Source organism: Artemia franciscana, chromosome 11 (assembly GCF_032884065.1).
Source record: "Artemia franciscana chromosome 11, ASM3288406v1, whole genome shotgun sequence".
In the NCBI taxonomy this organism is placed as follows: domain Eukaryota; kingdom Metazoa; phylum Arthropoda; class Branchiopoda; order Anostraca; family Artemiidae; genus Artemia; species Artemia franciscana.
This window is the reverse complement of record NC_088873.1, coordinates 28,012,436-28,030,693: the sequence shown is the minus strand read 5'-3', so window position 1 is coordinate 28,030,693 and position 18,258 is coordinate 28,012,436. Positions and strand designations below refer to the sequence as shown.

Genomic DNA, 18,258 nt, shown 5'->3' with positions numbered 1-18,258 from the left:
TTACTAAACCTTCTCTCAAACCAAAAAAGAAAATATTATTTTTAGGAAACCCTCTACTGGTATTATATTTTAATACAGCGACAGTAAAACGAGTAAAGTTCGCTTTTGGGTCCCCCTGGAGTGGCGTTTTTTCCGTGGATAGTCCTGACGAGCAGCACTATGGCGACAAAACTTGTCTGCTTTGTTTGTTATAAATGAGCTTCAAGAGTTTCTCCAGTCAAAGATAGTGAGTATATTTGTAAAGCTCCGATATAGACTCCACGTCTAGATACTTCTGCAGCGACTGAGGTATCAAATATGCGGTAGCATATTTGATAAGTGCTGTTATTCTGACCTCTCGATTTTGAATTCCTTAATGAGGAGTAACATGGGTATACTGGGCACCACTAAAAAAAAATGTACCGCCATATTCAACGAGGAGCTTGATGCAAGATAGGGGTGTTGAAAATACAGATAGTTCTTGAAGAAGGTTTTACATCGGAATGCAATTCCCAGCTTCCAGGCCCAAAATGGTCTCACTTCACTAAGGTGTTCGGCCCACATAATCACTGGGTAAATATTCGTATTCATTGAGTTTGGTCGCAATTCGCTCATAGAAGACAGAAACTATTACTTATTATTGGCTCTTCTTTAAAGAAGGAATTTTATATTTCTGGCTTTGGAAATCCTGAACTATTTGGTTTTGAATTCATTGAAATTTTTTACTCAAATTATCTTCACAATCCAAAATAAATTGGATATAACTTATTACTAAAAGATTATAGCCTCTACATGACCTATAGCTAATATTTTGATAGATTAGTTCAGTGACCAAAGGATTATAATATGAATAAGCGGATTATTTTGCTATTTGAGTGAAAATTCCCTTGGGAACTGTGGATTTTCTTATAGATATTTGCATGATCAGTGACCTATATAATGTAGGTCGGGATCAAGCAGTGCGAATATAATTAAGACTACCCGATATTTATTGGCAATTACGCTGCGATTAAGGTAGGAGGAGGAAAGTAAGCAGAAGAGGGGTGAGAGAGTTGTTTGCAAGAGCCGTGGTACCCGCCGGGCTTGCCTCTTAAATTGCGGGGACAAGGTAGACAGCCTCCAACGCTTCCCTTACTTCTCTTGCAAAGTGTGGACACCCCTGCCTAGTTATAGCGGAATAAAATTGCAGATTTATTTCACTTGGAATATATTGTCAACTGCCAGTCCGTGATCAAGGGATGGTCACACATCAGAACTTACGCTGTAGCTCCACCCCGTTAACCTCTCGCCGAGCCAGAGGTGTGATTTTATTGCAACGATCAACTGGTATGGTGCCCTAACCTGAACTTTCTGTTTAGAGCGAGGGCGATTGGAAATATTCATGTCGATGAATATTCATGCCCTCTCTAGAAGCATCTCCACAGCCGACCTATGCCGTCCTCCTGAAAAACCCGCCAAAAGAGTTGGTTGATCCTAAGGAGCTAAGAGCGTTTATAGACAATCTTTGTGGCGGTTCGAAAATATCGATAGCCGAGCTAAGTCTTGGTAGAGAGTCATGGCGCCTTGTCGTCAGTGACAGCATCCGCAATCGCTAACTCTATTTAGGCCAAAGTTGAATCTCTAAAGCCCCAGTTGAAATTCCTATGTTCTATGGAATAACTCGCTTCGTCCCTGAAAACGTTACTGAAGACCAGCTTTGTGATTTAGTGACCAACTGCATCAAAGGCTGGCGTATTGGCAGTACTAGGTCTTATAAGCTGCAATTTTCATGCCGTGATGATCTCACGGCCGCCATGTCGGCTCCTGTTGCCTTCGAATATGAGCGGGTTCATTTGGAGGAATTCGTGCCCCTCCCATCCCGCTGCTATAGCTGTCAAGCGTATGGTCATACATCTGCCGCCTGTAAGGCTATTGCCGTAGTTTACGCTGTGGACAAGAAGGACACTCCAACAAACGTGATACTGCCTGCCTGAAAAATGTCCAGTCTGCCCTTTGCTCCCAGACTGATCAGCCGTGTTATAGTTACAAGTGTCCTGTTGCACAGAAACTCATGCATCCGTCAAAATGAATCCTGGGCTACGAGTCACATCATGGAATATTAGCTGTGGTGTCCAGCTAAAGCTGAAAATTATTCCAACTCTATGCAAAACAAATTATGTGATTTGCGTGCAAGAGCTTCTGCTTACCTCAGATAGCCTCCCTCTCCTTAATGTTGACGCTACTACTATCACTTATTATCGTGCTGTTATATATAGAGGTGTGGATAGAAAGAGTGGCGGCACTGCAGTGCTCGCACGAGACGAACTAATGTCTGACCTCTTTCGTGATAGTGACTATTTCATTGCGGTTAAAATCCAGAATCTTGTGATTGCTTTGGTGTTCTTACCTACTGATTACCGTAATGCTGGCTGCGAAGTGCTCTTTGATAAAGCGTGTCGAGCTCTCAGCACCCTTGCCTCAGATTGTGAGTCTCTTATTCTTGCAGTAATTTTGGCTGGTGACATGAACTGTAATCTCCTTGACGAGTGTAGTAGTTGAACAAATATTCTAAGTAGTATGTGCCTCCAGCTTGTGCCAGTAGAAAATGACCAAGACTTTACATACATCCACCCCTCAGGAAGCACGGCATTCCTTGATTTTATGTTTTGCTTTCCCGAAATAAAACCGGACTCAAAAACTGCTGTTTTCACTTCGTTCCAGACCTCTTACCATTTGCCGATCAGTAACATTTTTCCCACTAGTGTGATGCCTCCCGAGCCTACCCGGTCAAGCAGCTGTAGCAAGTGGCACGAAATAAGTGACTGGGAAAAAACCGATTTGCTCACATTAAGGTATAAGTGATGGTATCCTTACTAAAATCAAAGTGCCTTTTCAGCTTTTCTCTTAGAAATATTCTATTAGTGTGCATGAGCAGAAAATTCTGCTAAATATTTATTACGCTGAAATTGCCCATGCCATACGTGTCGTTGAGTATGCGAGTGTCCCAGTCCGGAGGTTTTGAGTCGGAACCGAAGAACCTGGCTGGTCGGGTAATCTAGATCTCGTCGACTCCTGTGTAAAGTCAAAATTCTCGTTCCATATCTGGATAGAGTGTAGCAGGCCACGTAGTGGAGTGGTAAATGAAATCTGTCTCTACACAAAGCGCTATTTTGCAAAAGTGTTAAAACGTATTGCGTTGTAAAAGTGTAAATTACGCAGGTAATTATTTGACAAATTCCTGTGGCTAAAGGATCATTTTATGTCAAATAAAGTAGTGTATTGCCAAATATGAGGTCAAAAAGCAGTTGGTTTTACTATTTACCTGATTTCCACTTCTGAGGGATCTGTAATATCAGGGATTGCTGAATATATCTTCTTGAAAACCACCTCTTTAACCGAGATCAGAACTTCAGATCAATCAGTTATAAAAAAGAACGTTTATGACTCGGATGAATTAATCACAAAAACTTTTTGATTGAAAAGCACAAGCTAAAGCTAATTCTTCTTCCTGTTCGTCTTCGTTATCGTCCTCATTTTGTCTTGCTGCAGCGTTAGCACATAATACCCCTTTTCAGTCCACGCAGGAAAAGCTGAAGGGTAAACCGTTCCGACGGCAGCCTCATCTGAGATACTCAGACCCACTGGTAGTCTGGCACCGTACCGTCTTCAGCATATTTTCTAGTACTGGTCAGGTTTCTGTTATAATGGAAAGATACACATTCCGTGACGAAGATAGGCACCGGCCCCACTCTTTGGGCTGTAGTGATTGGACGTGTCTTGCCACTTCATTATTTGCAAACAGCACCTGTAAAAGTGACATTTGGCGGCAGCCAAAGCTGGCGGAGGCTATTCTGCCTGAACGAAAGCATTTGAACTTGCAACCCGTATTGTAAATGCCTGGACCCAGACATCCTTCAGGGTTCTTGTTACTTTGTACTTTGGATATGCGGAGCAAAGTTTTCTCTCCAGCTTCGGTGATCTCCTGGTGGTTGGATCCGGGTATTACGAAGATCCTTAAAATACCATCATCAAGTGACAAGGAAACCACTCTTGGTCCCCTACACCGTAAAGTCTAGATGTTGTATCGCAGCCAGACATTGCCTGGCAAACGAGTAGATTTTCTGCTGCTTCTGTTTCTAGTTTGTTTTTGATCCTTTGTATATCATACAATCGTCGGCTATTTTTATGCGTGTCTGTCTGTGTAAAGATACCACATGCATCAATCCTGGCATGGTACTGCAGAAGGACTAATATGTTGGTATCATTCCTAATCAAATTGGGCGGCAAAGTTTCAGCACAACTGACTGAAGTTCGTACAACTAAGACACGGGCATCATCCTGAGCATGTTGTACTTTACATCCTGAGTTTGCCAGCCTCTCAGTAAGTAGGTCGATAAAGCGTTGTTTATCTTGTGGGACTTCTCAAAAATTCTTCCTTACTTTAAACGATCTTCGTGTTAGGAAAGAATTCAATCGTTGGACATGACATACCTTTAGTTCTCTTCAGCTGTGTGCAATTTTTGTTGTTGGTGTATCAGTGTAAAATTCAGTAACTACCACTGCCTGTCCAAATTTCTTTCGACATAATCTACGTAAGAATCTACTACCTTAGAGTATGTGGATCCGGCAGCCCTTTGTATTTTTTGGACTTGCCAGCCACTGTCCAAAACTCTGGGAGGTTGGCAGTATCACTGGACCACCTAGCCTTTAAATTTTCATCAGTGCATTTGTTAGAGAGGCTTTGTCAACTGTCCCCATCACCTACAACGGATTAACGAGTGATGGTGTAAAAGTACAGAGCTCCAACGACAGAACCTCGTTCAAGTCAGAACCACTGATGCTAGTCGCTCTGGCTAGACGTCGGAAGATAAGAGTTGGGTCGACCATTTCTCTCTCGCTATCTATCACCACAGATGACTTCTCAGCCTTAGTTACAGCTTTATCCTTTATTCTGAAAACATATTTGTCAATTTAAATCGCTTCCATGTTCTTCAGATTTAGGCGTAGACCTCCCACAGATTTGGCATCGTCTAAGTTTACAGATGATTAAGTGCGGACACCAGTAACCATGTTCAGCTACTGTGAATCTTGTCTGAAGCGCTCTAGAGGCTTAATGTATCAAACTATCTTATCAATGTGAACCAGATCTCTAGCTCTCGTCAAAGATATCGCTTCTACGTGATTTTCAATAGTCAACTCTGCAAGGCCTGTCAGGCTCTGCATGAGTTCGTTGACGTTAGTGTCCAAATGGACTGCTACAATTCAGTCATGTCTCTACCTCTCGTCAGACTGTCACCCGTTTTCATACTTCTCATTTAATTTTTAATTTTCTCCCTTAAAGGTTAAATTTTTGGCACTTGTGCATGGGGGATTTGGGTAGTTTTTTTGTGCAATTAAGCTGATTTTTCTGAGTATTTTGCTGTAGAAAAAATTCTGTTGCGATTTTTCTGAGGTTTAACCTTTTTCCCGTATCTTTCTTCCACTGTAAGTCAGCTTGAGCCTTCAAGATGTACTCATTTGAACTCTCTTATTAAGGCACTGTGAGTGGAGCCGTTGTATTTTCACCAGAATGACAAGGTTTAATCGGCAAGGTTACTCTGGTTCTTGCATGCAGAAATAAAGGCAGTTGCTGCTAATTGCACTTTTGAAAATCTAAAGGAACCACAGGTAAAGCCAGAAAAAACAGCAAAAAAACCAACATGTGATTTTGAAATGCTCCGGTCTTGTTATGATTTTAAGGTCATTAATCAAAGCTGTTGCTTGTGTATTTTTCAAGTTTTGTACCTCCATAATTGAAAATCAGTAAAAAAAAAAAAAAAACCTGAGAAGATCCATATTGAAAGCCAAAGGTTGGGATCATCTTCATGTTGCTTATGTCTATCCAGAAGATGATGACTCTACATCGCCGACCATTCTAGTTACAGATTTATGAGAGATCGGTTCAAATATCGAGCATGATGTTGACTATATCGTTTATATGGTAAACAACAGCTGGACCAAGTCCCTAGTGGTCCTTTTTTAGGTGTGAGGAAGATCTCTAGAGTTCCCTTTTCCCTCGAAATTCCGTATTTTGACTTCTTGAACCTTTGGCAGCCATGATAAATTCTAGTTCTAAGTGAAAATCTTACATTATCAAACTTATTGTAGATGAAATTATGTAAAAATCCCAAGATCATTTCCCCTAGGAAGAATGTGTATGGCACTGGTATTCTATCATTCTGCTGAATTTACAAAATTTTAACCCTAGGGTCATTTTATTCCCACAAAGAAAGACAAATCGCAAGTTGACGGCAAAAAGGTCGTGACTGACCCGAATTATCAAAATTGAGGTACGAGTGATATCCAACGTGATTTTTTACAAGGTTTCTAGTATATTTCGCTATATCGTACGTTACCTATTAGCTGAGCAAACAAATAAAAAACTTTATGGTTAAAAGGCAGAAGCAAAATTTAAAGCAAGGTAGGACGATTCTGTCAGAGAAGTGGGCTAGTTTCCTGTGGTACCAAAGCCGTTGGATTTTTAAGGAAGTCTTAGACAATTGCGGAGAAGGATGTTTTTGAACTTTACCATATGTTCCAGGACTGAGTAAAAAACTAAAAAGAATTTCACAAAGGAATGGTTTAAAGGTAGCTTTATACAGTAGTAATACTTTAAGTTGCTTTCTGAATTCTAGAAATGATCGAATTTCGGTTGACTATCTAAGTTGAGTCTATCAGATTCCAAGTACTTGCGGAAGATCCTATGTAGGACGTACTAATTACAATTTAGAAATTAGATTATTAAAACATCAAGAATCTAATTCGTCAACGCTAAAGCAAAAATCCAAACTTGAAAATTTCACGTCAACCGTATCTATGCAAATTTTTATTTTCCCAGACCTTTCTCTTATGTTCGAAAATGTCTCTTTGATTTCTAGGAGCTGGGCTTTAAAACAAATTTTTAGGGAAATTATTGAAATTAATAAATTCTTCTTAAAAAATCTGGCTTTTGACACAGATACAGGAGAATTTGGCGTAATTTCAATTTATGATAATTTACTACAGTAAAATAAAAGAATTATAGTTCCTCTAAATACCACTAACCGTTGTTTACCTGATAATGAACCTTCACATACAAATTAAGTCAGTGGACAGGAAACTAGAAAGGCAAAGAGACTAGCATCTGTAACTGCTTTGAAGAAAATAAGGACGCTAAGCAATATATTATTAATTTGTTTTTGAGGATAAATTTCGGTGTTTTATTTTTATTATTTTAGTTTATCTGCTGATGACAGCCACTGTATATGTGACCGAATTATCTAGAGATTTTTTGTTATTTCACTGTCAAATAAAAGGATTTGTCCCTATTTAAATCTAATTTGTTCTCTTAAAATAAAGTCACGGAGGCCTTTAGATGAAAACAGGAGGCTTCCCATAGATATACCCATGAGACAGAGCCACTGCACCTTTGAAGCATGCTGAACAAAATTTATCTTCGTTTCTTTCCTTGTTTTTCTAAGAAATTCATAAATTTCTTTGAACCTATATATTAACAGAGCATATACCTCCACCCCCTCCTAATATGCAAATATATACCCAGAATTGCATTCACGTTGTGGAAAGGCAGTTTAGTCTTTCAAAATACCTACGTGGTAGTAGTATTGGCATGCAAATCCTGGCTTTTTGGTTCATTGATCCCCCCCCTTATCATTTCCCTGAAGCCCTAAATTAATACACTTGGCCTTTCCTGAGTTACGCCCTTTTGACAACCCGCATACACATGGCGTATTTTCATGTGGTCGAACACTCCCCTAAACATTCACTGACCGGTTCATCTGAACAGCTATCGTATTTTTGGATCATAAAGGTCAGAAATGCCCTCCTTTCTAAATAGCAATTACTTTATGTAATCAATGGGTGAATTACAAGACTTACAGCCCTTATTTCGAAGGCTCTGGGGGATTTAACATCCCATGAGACAGATCCACTGAAAATTTAAACTGTGCTGAACAAAATGGCTAAGCAAAAATTTTGACTGGATATGTTTGTAGAACTGATGGGGGGTGAGAAGGGGGCTAGTTTCTCTCCAATCACTTCTAACTCTTAAAAAGGGTAATAGAATTCTCAATGTCCAATCAAATGAGCTCCTTCCAAAGTTTTTACAACAACTACTTCTATAAGAAGTGCCTTGGTAAAAAGGAAACAAAAACAATGAATTGTGCCCACATCCGTCTTTACTTAGGTGGTGCTGTTGCGCTTCCTATGATTCCTGGAAAGATAGAACTAATCTTATTCTTATTAGCGGCGTACATAGCATCCTTCGTTCTGAAGCATATTTTACACTGACAGGACCCGTCGACACACAGGCGTAAATTCGATTTCGAAGGCAACTCTCTAGCATTATCTATAGTAAAGAGCAATGAACCTTGAATGTATTTTTTTTTCCACAGAGTAACTTCATATGGAAGGGGTGGTCACATGATTTTTGGAAGGGGCCAATCCAATTAGAAATTAAAAGTTCTAGTTCATTTTTAACAGTCATTTTTTAAGAGACACAGCTCCAGGGCAATGTTTTCGGACCTACACTCTTTCTTATCTACATATATGGCATGGGAAACAACATTGCAAGCACTCTGCATCATTTTAACGACGATATCATGACACACTCAGTCACCCAAAAACACGAAGACCCAACGAAAACCTTCATTTCCCTATATATGGATCTTTAAAGAATCGAAAAGTGGTCTGATACATCGATGATAAACTTTAATTCATCGTAAACAAAGCATCTTCTTATTCCCTGATAAGTAATGTGCCGCGTGGAAACCATGGTTTCATTTTGAAAAATGAAACTATAAAGAGAGTCGACGATCTTCGTCTACTGTGGATTCAATTCTCTACCGATCTCGCTTGGAACAAGGTCTCGATTGTATAAAAAACCTTCTGCGCAAGAAAACTTGGAGTAACTCTTCGCTGCAAAATCCTTCTTCCATCCAGCTCGATTTTCCCTCTTTACATGTCCTGTATCAGACCCAAAGCTGAACATTGATTCCTGCTATAGGCTGGTGCCCCAAAAACGCAGTTAGCACCACCCCAGAAGATCCAGAATAGGGTGAACATGCTTCTATACATGACTCCATCCAGCCTCTAAGTGAGAGGTTTGATTTAGTGTCAATGACTATTTCTATAAGTAAATGAATTCACCTCCCTCAAACGAGCTCTCTCACATTGTTCCCTTTTTTTGTCCAGCCGACAAGGCAGATACGAAGACACACAGCTCGGTCTAATTATCTAAAGGGGGACATGCCAAGAACCGAGTACTTGAGGAAATGCTTCATCCGGCGCTGCACTTTTATCTGGAACAATCTTCTTGGGACGTTATTCCTGCAAATCCTTCTGTTGACTCATTATAAGAAGGTTCAACAGACGTTTAAAACTTACTAATACTACTACTACTACTACTACTACTACTAACTCACTGCAGCACAAAGCCACCTGAGGCCAACACAGCTACGCACGCTCCTCCTCCAACCTAATCTATTCATAACCTCCCTCTTTACACCCTCCCAGGAAGTTCCCATTTCCTTTAAATCTTTATTTATGACATCCTCCCAACCAAGACAAGGACGACCTGCTTTCCGTGTAGCCCCAGATGGTTGGCCAAAAAGGACAATCTACGGTAATCTGTCATCCTTCATCCGTAGAACGTGGCCTACCCATCTCAACCTTTCTTACATTATAGTTCTAGAAAGTGGGATTGAACAACATTTTTCGTACAACCTACTGTTTGAAATACGGTCAGTCAGCCGGGTACCCAGAGCAATCCGTAGGCTATTTCTCTGGAAAAAATTTAGTAAATTCTCATCTGCTTTTCGGAGCTCCCATGCTTCAGAACCATATTTGACCACTGTCATCACTGTAGCTTCCAATATTCTAATCTTGGTTTGCAGACTTATCTTTCTATTCTTCCAAAAATTTTTGAACTGTGAAAAAACACCCTGAGTCTTAGCTATTCTACTTTTAACATCTTCACTGCTCCCACCATCTTTACTAATAATACTACCAAGGTAACTGAAGCTCCCAACCTGATCAATCTTTTCGTTACCTAATGTCACCTGTTCATCTTCACTTATTCCTAGTCTTAGTGGCTTAGTCTTCTTAACATTAATTTTCAAGCCTATTTTAGCACCCTGAACTCGCAAAACCTCTAAAAATTCATTTATTTTGCTCACACTTTCATCTAATATGCTTAAATCATCAGCATAGTCTAAGTCCAGGAGCGTTTTTCCTCCCCATTTGATTCCATGGTCTCCAATTGCCTTTCCTGTGCTCTTTAAGACAAAGTCCATCAAAATGATCCATGTAAAGGGGGATAGAACACAACCATGCTTAACTCCTGATTTAATACAAAACCAGTTGCTAATTTCATTTCCTACCTTAACCGCAGCAGTATTATTCTCGTACATAGCACAAATCACTTTAATGGATTTTGTGGTATACCATATAACGATAAGACCTTTGTTAACGCTTTTCTATCAACAGAATCGAAAGCTTGCTCATAATCGATAAAACTGAGGACCAATGGTGTTTGACAACGAAGGGACTTCTCAATTATTAACCTAAGAGTGAAAACTTGGTCGACACATCCTTTACCTTTTCTAAAACCGCATTGTTCTTTCCTTAAAACTTTGTCTACAGCATCTCTCAGTCTAGAAAGTATCATATTACTCAGTAATTTGCTACCTACAGAGACCAGACTAATGCCTCGATAATTACGACACTCACTCTTGTCACCTTTCTTATACAGTGGTTTAATTAAGGTTTTCCTAAAATCATTGGGTACTTCACCTTTTTCAAAAATCATGTTCATAATCTTCAGTAGCTTATTCCTAACCTCAGAGCCACCATATTTAAGAAAATCATTAATCATACTATCAGCACCTGGAGCCTTATTATTTTTTAATTCTTTTAGTACTGTCGCTAATTCTTCCTTACTAAACAAATCTTCCTCCACATCCAAGGTATCGCAAACTTTTTCATTTTCATCTATATCTTTTCCTGCAACTGTATCTCGGTTTAGCATATTCTCAAAATGTTCCACCCATCTAGGTTGAAAACGAGCTAATTGAATAATGGCATATCAGCTACCTTTAAGTACTTGGCGACGTGAATACAGGAAAAAAATGATTGTTTCATAAATTATATTTAATTCTCTTGAATTTCTTTTGTAAAAGGTCCTATGTTTTGAATAAGCTTACTTTTAACAGGAAAATATTCATAATGTATGTTGGAAAGCACCTTGCTGGCTACCAAAAGTTTGCTTAATTGATACCTTCTTTATAAATCTTATTTATTATTTCCTGGATAATTTTGTATGTCGCTTTACCTTTTCGTTTTATTATTGACACCGACAGAGAGAATTAAGTCGGAATTTTCAGATGTCACTTTAATAAGACGATTTCGAAAACTTGTCTTAGTGCCAAATTAAATAAAGGCGAGTAAAAATATAAAATATACAGTAGGCTATAGAAATATCTAGTAGATTGGGAAAAAGCAAAAAATTTAAATTGCATTTATGTGTTGATAACTCATCAATTCGGAAAACGGTTCAGCGTGGTATATTATTTTTGAATTGAGGGTTTGATATTTTTGTTAAGTTTTTGGGTATAGTGGTGTGTTTTACCTGGGATGCAGGTAAATTGGGATCCACATCACTCTCCTGGAGTGATGATGGGGCCAAATGCAGTAGGTCCAAATAATGAGCAGGGGCAGGCCCCCATGTACACAACATTTATTCCACAAGTTGTACCTATGTCTCAAGCTATACAGTACCAGGGTCAGGTTATACAGCAGACACCAGGATTTAATCAGGCAAGACAATCACCATATGTCACAACTCTAGCCCCCCACAATAGTCAATACAGTCAGCATCAAATCTATATTTCACCACACTCTCAAAATAGATTCATTGCTACAGTCCCTACATCAAATTCATTTGAAATTTTGAATTCAATTGATGAAAATTACCCACCTCTTCCCTCAGATGAAGCCATGAATTTAGGCAGTGCAAACCCTAAAGAAGTGGAGGGTATCATAAATTTCCCTAAGCTAGGTTTATCTCATGACTTGGGAAAAGGAGCCAAGAGAGCTATATCCCCAACCCTCATTGAGGAAAACAATAGAGTTGCAAAAAGTCGCTACACAGCTCCTCCTAAGTACCACCCAAAAAATAAGGGAATCCAGATTCTTGACAGATTTGACAATAGAGTAATCTTGTCTAGCAAAATTGAAACAAAAATCCTGCCTATGGAAAGAGAAACCACTTTAAGCCTAAAAGAAGCATTAAAACCTGAGCACTTTGAATTTGAACTGAGCAAAGATAAAAAGAGAGTCACAATATTTCTTCCTACTGAATCTGCTGTAGCAAAAGCATTGACAATTAAGAAAATAGGTGAAACAGAAGTCCAAGCTGAGGAATTTAAACCCAGATGTCAAGGAGTAATAAGAGGAATACCTAAAGAAATCACTGAAGAAGAGATTAAAAGTGATCTTGAATCTGAGTCCAATGCTAATGTGAAATCTGTAAAAAGATTGAAAAGATTTAATAGAGAAACAAAACAACTAGAAGATAGCCTATCAGTCTGTATTACATTTGAAAATAATCTCTTGCCCTCAGCTCTATGGCTATATGGTAGGAAAAGAGAAGTTCAAGGATACCAAAGGCCTATTATCCAGTGCTTCAAATGTCAAAAGTATGGACATATGCAGGCACAATGCAGGGCACCACAGCCAGTTTGTCTCAGATGTGCAGGTCCTCACCAGTCAAAAGATTGTGAACTTAAGAAAGTAACATTAAAAGAAGAAAAATTCCAAAAGTATAGCTGTGTAAATTGTAGGGGTAACCATTCTTCTACTTCTGGATTGTGTAGAGTAAGAGATCAAAATAAAAATATTTTAAGATTATCTCAAGAAAAAAATATTGGCTTTAATATGGCTTCCATAGCATATAGATCCTATGCAGATGCATTAAATAAGAAAAAGGCCATAGAGATCAATGAACAAAACAAAATCCAAAAAGACATTCTAACAAAGTTAGTGATTTTTATTTCAAGTGCACCAGAAGTGGTTGACTTGAGGGACTTGGAATTACAAGAAAGGGTCCAGAAGTTATGCTCTCTTATGAAAACATTATTCAATGAGAAACTAGAATCAAGTGAAATTCTAAAGCTAATCAACATAAGCCCTTAAATGAGAATTTTATCATTCAACACTCAATCAGTCAAAAGAGTTAAAAAGGACTTAATTGAGAACTTTGCAAAGAATAAAGAAATTGATATTATCTGCCTACAAGAAACATGGCTGACAAGCAGAGATACGTGTTTAATGAAAGATTTTCACATAATTAGAAAGGATCGAGAAGAAGGTAGAAGAGGTGGATTGATTACAGCCATCAAAAAGACAGTGTACCATCAGGTATTAAATTTTGGATCATTAGTAAATCAGAAGGTAGAAGTGTTGTTGTGTAGAGTTTATAGATATAGAAAACCAGCACTGATATTAGCCAATGTGTATAACCCAGAAGGAAATAATATGGATTTGGAGACTGTTTTTGATTTAGTAAAAAATGCTGTAAAACCAACAGAAGAGTTTTTAATAGTTGGGGATTTTAATGCCCACTCTGATATTTGGTGTGGTTGTGGAAATAAAAATGGTAGTGGAAATGCCTTGGAGAAAATCCTAGAAGGACAAGATGAAATAATTCTTTTGACACCATATGGGTTACCCACTAGGGCAAATCCACACAGGGGTTTATATTCAACAATTGATTTAGCCTTTGCATGTGGTAGTATGGCAACTAAGACAGCTGTCACCTCAGAAATAAATAGTGACCTCATCAGTGACCACTTTCCTGTAATTGTGGATATTGAAGGCAGAATTGAAAACCCAAATATTGATAACCAGCCAAGGTTCATATTCAAAAAAGCTAATTGGAAAGAGTACAGAACAAGTCTGGGATCTATTGAACTGGAGAAAGAACTCAATTCTTTTCAAAACATAGAGGACAAAATTTGTAAATTCCAACAACTTCTGCTGGAGACAGCAGAAAAAATCATCCCACAGAGCAAAAAAGGGAAGACTAGCCACAAAGAACCTATATGGTGGAATACTGAATGTGAAAATACCAAGAAAGCAATGAATAGGGCAGCAAACAACTATGGAAAAATTCTATCTACAGAGAACTACATTAAACTAAAGCAAAATTTGTAAGAGCCACTAGTGATGCTCGAATTGATTCATGGACAAAGTTTGTAGAGAGTTTAAATTTTAGAGATTCATATGGGAAAGTCTACAAATTTATAAAGAGAATGGCTAGTAGAAATAACCCTCCAAATCCAAACACCCCAGTGCAATTTAATGGAGAGCTAATATTTGATGACAAGAAGAAAGCTGAAGCAGGAGTTAGGCACCTAAGTCAGACCATAGGCAAAGAGGATCCATTTATAAAGACAGTCCTTCACTCTAAAGTATTTTCTAAAGCAAGAAAACTTGCAGAGGAGAAAAGTAATGAACCATACAATTTGCCTTTCACAGATGTAGAACTAGAAGTTGTGTTAAATAAATTGCCAGAAACAGCCCCTGGGCCTGATAGAATCCACCCAGCATTATTGAAGAATCTTCCAACTAGATGGAGACAAGAACTATTAAAAATAATTAACATTTTATGGAAAGAGGGAAGATTTCCAGATTGTTGGAAAAAAGGCATAGCTTTAATGATACCAAAACCGGGTAAAAATAATTTAGTGGAAAATCACCGATTTATAACATTGCTGCCAGTTGTAGGAAAGATCTATGAAAGACTGGTCAAAAAAAGGTTGGTTTACACAGTGGAAAAAACACAAATTCTTCAGGATATTCAAAATGGGTTCCGGCAAGGGAGAAGCACAACTGACAGTCTTCTAAGCATTTTGAGAGATTCACTCTATGCATTAAATAACAGGAAAGTCATGATACTTATATTTCTAGATGTTAAAGGTGCATTTGACAACATTGTCCACCGACAAATATTAAATGGACTTGTAAAAGCAAACATCCAAGGCACATTCATGAATTTTTCAATAGAATATATGTCTGGCAGAGAAGTTGCTGTACTTGTTGGAGAGTCAAAATCAGAAAACAAGGTTCAAATTAAAAGAGGAGTTCCACAGGGAAGTGTCCTTGGTCCTGATTATTATAACATATCTGAACATGACATTCCTATAAAAGATGATGCATGCAATGGCTGTATTTTTGCTGATGACAATACGACATGGACTGTCCAGGATACTGTAGAGGAAGCTGAAAAAGAAGCCCAACAAATACTTCTCCAAATAGAAACATGGGCAAGTACTCTAGATATAGTATTTGAACCATCCAAAGCAAAAGCCATGGTAATAACACAAAGGAGAAATATCAGACAACCTGTTTTGAAATTTTATGGAGAAAATATAGAAATAGTAAAAGAATATAAAGCCCTAGGAATAATACTGGACTGTAAGATGAGATTTACCAAACATATAGAAAATCTGAAAATATCATGCCTTAAAAAGATAAATCTTCTGAAAATGATGGCAGGAGGGAGGTATGGAGCAAACCCAGCAGTAATGAGAGAATTTTACATCAAGTATATACGACCAAAAATTGAATATGGGGCCACTATATATGGCAGTGCAAATGAAGGTCTGCTAAACAAGCTAGAAGTTATACAAAACACAGCTATAAGGATTGCTTTTGGTGCAAAACATACCACACCAATTCCATTCTTATTAATTGAATCTGGTATAGAAAAACTGTCAACAAGAAGAGATGTACTATTACTTAAATATATTCAGAAACTATGGACATCAGATAAAAATCATCCAATCAAGAAACATATTGTCAAGCGTGGGCTATTCCATACCATGAACCCAAATAAACTAAGGAAACATTTAAACCCATTTGAGAAAGCAGAAGCACTGATGACAGTAGAAGGCTTGAATTTCTCTATTACTAGAATGTTGCAATATAAGAAACCCATAGAAACCCCACCATGGCTTTGGATGCAAATACCCTGTACCATAGAAAAAATACAAAAAAATGAAAGAAATCCACTATACACAAAAATGGAATTTAACAAACTTATCACAGAAAAATTTCAAAATTTCTGTCTAATATATACTGATGGATCCAAAATAGAAGGAAAGGGAGTGGGAGCTGCAGCTTTTGTTCCTCAGAAGAACTTAGTGGCATCCAGATCTCTAGGACAATACTCAACAGTCTTTGAAGCAGAAATTGAAGCAATAGAGATAGCGCTTGATTTAATCCAAAAGGCCACAATAAAGGACAAAGAAGAACGAAAATTTGCTATTTGTAGTGACTCAAAAGCTGCTATACTGAGCTTACAAAATTTTACTTCAAACCAAAACCAAGAAGTCAGCTTTTGTTACAACACACTTCTCCAATTGCTCCAAAATGGATATGAAATTCAGCTTGTATGGACACCAGCACATGTAGGTATACAAGGCAACGAAATGGCTGATAAACATGCAAAAATAGCAGCAGCACAACCCCTTGACTGTCTAGAGGGAAATGAATATAAGGAATTGAGAGCAATCAGAGGAGGATTGAGAAAAAGAAGATTTGGACTTTTGAAGGATTTAATCCATGGTCAGCTTGTAGCCCAGAAAAAACATAACCACTTTGATAGTAAAATTTATAGTAAGTTGAAAAAGAGAAATTGTAATTTGTTATTCCGTTTTCGATCAGGTCATGTAAGTACTAATGCTAGACTATTTAGGATTGGGAAAATTGATAGCCCTGTTTGTAAAGCTTGTAATTTGCAGAATGAGACTGTACATCACTATCTAATTGAGTGTCCTTTTTATGAGAGACTTAGAAAGGATATGAGAATTATATGCCAAAAAGAAAAGCTAGGCAGTCTCAATGTTAGTCTTATGCTTGGGATAGGGATCAATGATGATGTTATAAGACTTGAAATGATAATGATGTTTTTGAAATTTGTGAAATTTAGTGGCAGAATGGATGATTTTAGCTAGGATTATATATTATTTTAATTATAAAAAAAAAGAATTTTTTTTTTTTTTTTTTTTTTTTTTTTTTTTTTTTTTTTTTTTTTTTTTTTTTTTTTTTTTTTTTATATGTTCTAGTGTTATGGAATAAATATTGAAGAGGGTGGAAAGGAATTATTTGCTTGTTGTGTGTTATTTCTGTATTCATTGTTTATAAAAAAAAGAAAAAAAGGAAAAAAAAAAAAAAGAGAAAGAAGGAAAAGAAAAAAAAAAAAAAAAAGGAAAAAAAAAAAAAAAAAAAAAAAAAAAAAAAAAGACTGAGAGAAAAGAGATTATGAAGTTTGTTTCAGATTACTGCATCAAGAAACAAAGAGAAAAGTGTGGAACAAGGAAGATCGTCTCAACAGAAGCTGGATTCTAGAGGAGACGTTAATAATCAACAACAACAACATAAATAAAGGCCTACTGTTTACTTAAGTATCAATCCTAAATACAAAAAATAAAGCAAATTTATGCCATAACACTAAGGTAAGGCAGAATTTACGGTAGTCACGTTTTACGGAAGTTAAGTTAATTGACTATTAGCCTAATATTGTTTTTTTTATTTTATTGGCATCATAAAACATTCATCCACTTCTAAATCACTTGGCAGGTTGTTCCTGAAAAGAAAGATAAAGGGATTGCGTAACGGACATTAGGTATAGATTGATGAGCAGTTAACCACATAAGGAGACATGTTAGGAAAATAATTTTTTCTTCATAATGTGTACAGTAGGCTAGTCCTAGTTAATATATTTTGGAGTGGGAGAACCTTAATCTTCACTTCTTTCCTTGTTTTCCGAAGAAATCTATGAATTTCTTAGAACCTATATATTAACAGAGCATATACCTCCACCCCCTGATGTGCAAATATATAGCCTTCCCAGAATTGAATTCTGAATCTAAATATAGGCCTGCTCTTCATTTGCACCTCAATTGAACCCTGCCCCCATCCCTAAATACATCCAAATAAGGCATATAATTACACATCATGGGGTGGGGTAAAGTTCATTTTTGATTTAAATTCTTATCTTCACTTATTTCCTTGTTTTTCTAAGAAATTCATGAATTTCTTAGAACCAATAGGGTCTATACCTCCACCCCCCCGCCAATGTGCAAATGTGTACCCAGAATTGCATTCTGAATCTAAATATAGACCTTACCTTCCTTTGCATCACAAATGAACTTTACCCCCACCCCTATATAGCTTACATCAAAATCAGGGTATATGTTTGTA

General features: G+C 37.5%; 1 protein-coding gene across 2 annotated transcripts in view; it reads left to right on the top strand.

Annotated features, from left to right (window-relative positions):
- The first annotated feature begins 11,387 nt into the window (after nt 1–11,387).
- The window catches only part of LOC136033046 (microspherule protein 1-like), a 66,235-nt gene continuing 59,364 nt past the window's right edge, over nt 11,388–18,258 (top strand). Inside the window, exons 1-2 of one of the 2 annotated variants that reach the window (XM_065713622.1) lie at nt 11,388–11,431; nt 17,443–17,510. The gene's annotated coding sequence lies outside the window, so the exon portion shown is untranslated. Of the gene's footprint in view, nt 11,432–17,265; nt 17,511–18,258 lie in introns of those variants that run through there. The other variant, XM_065713621.1, reaches the window with a different exon arrangement.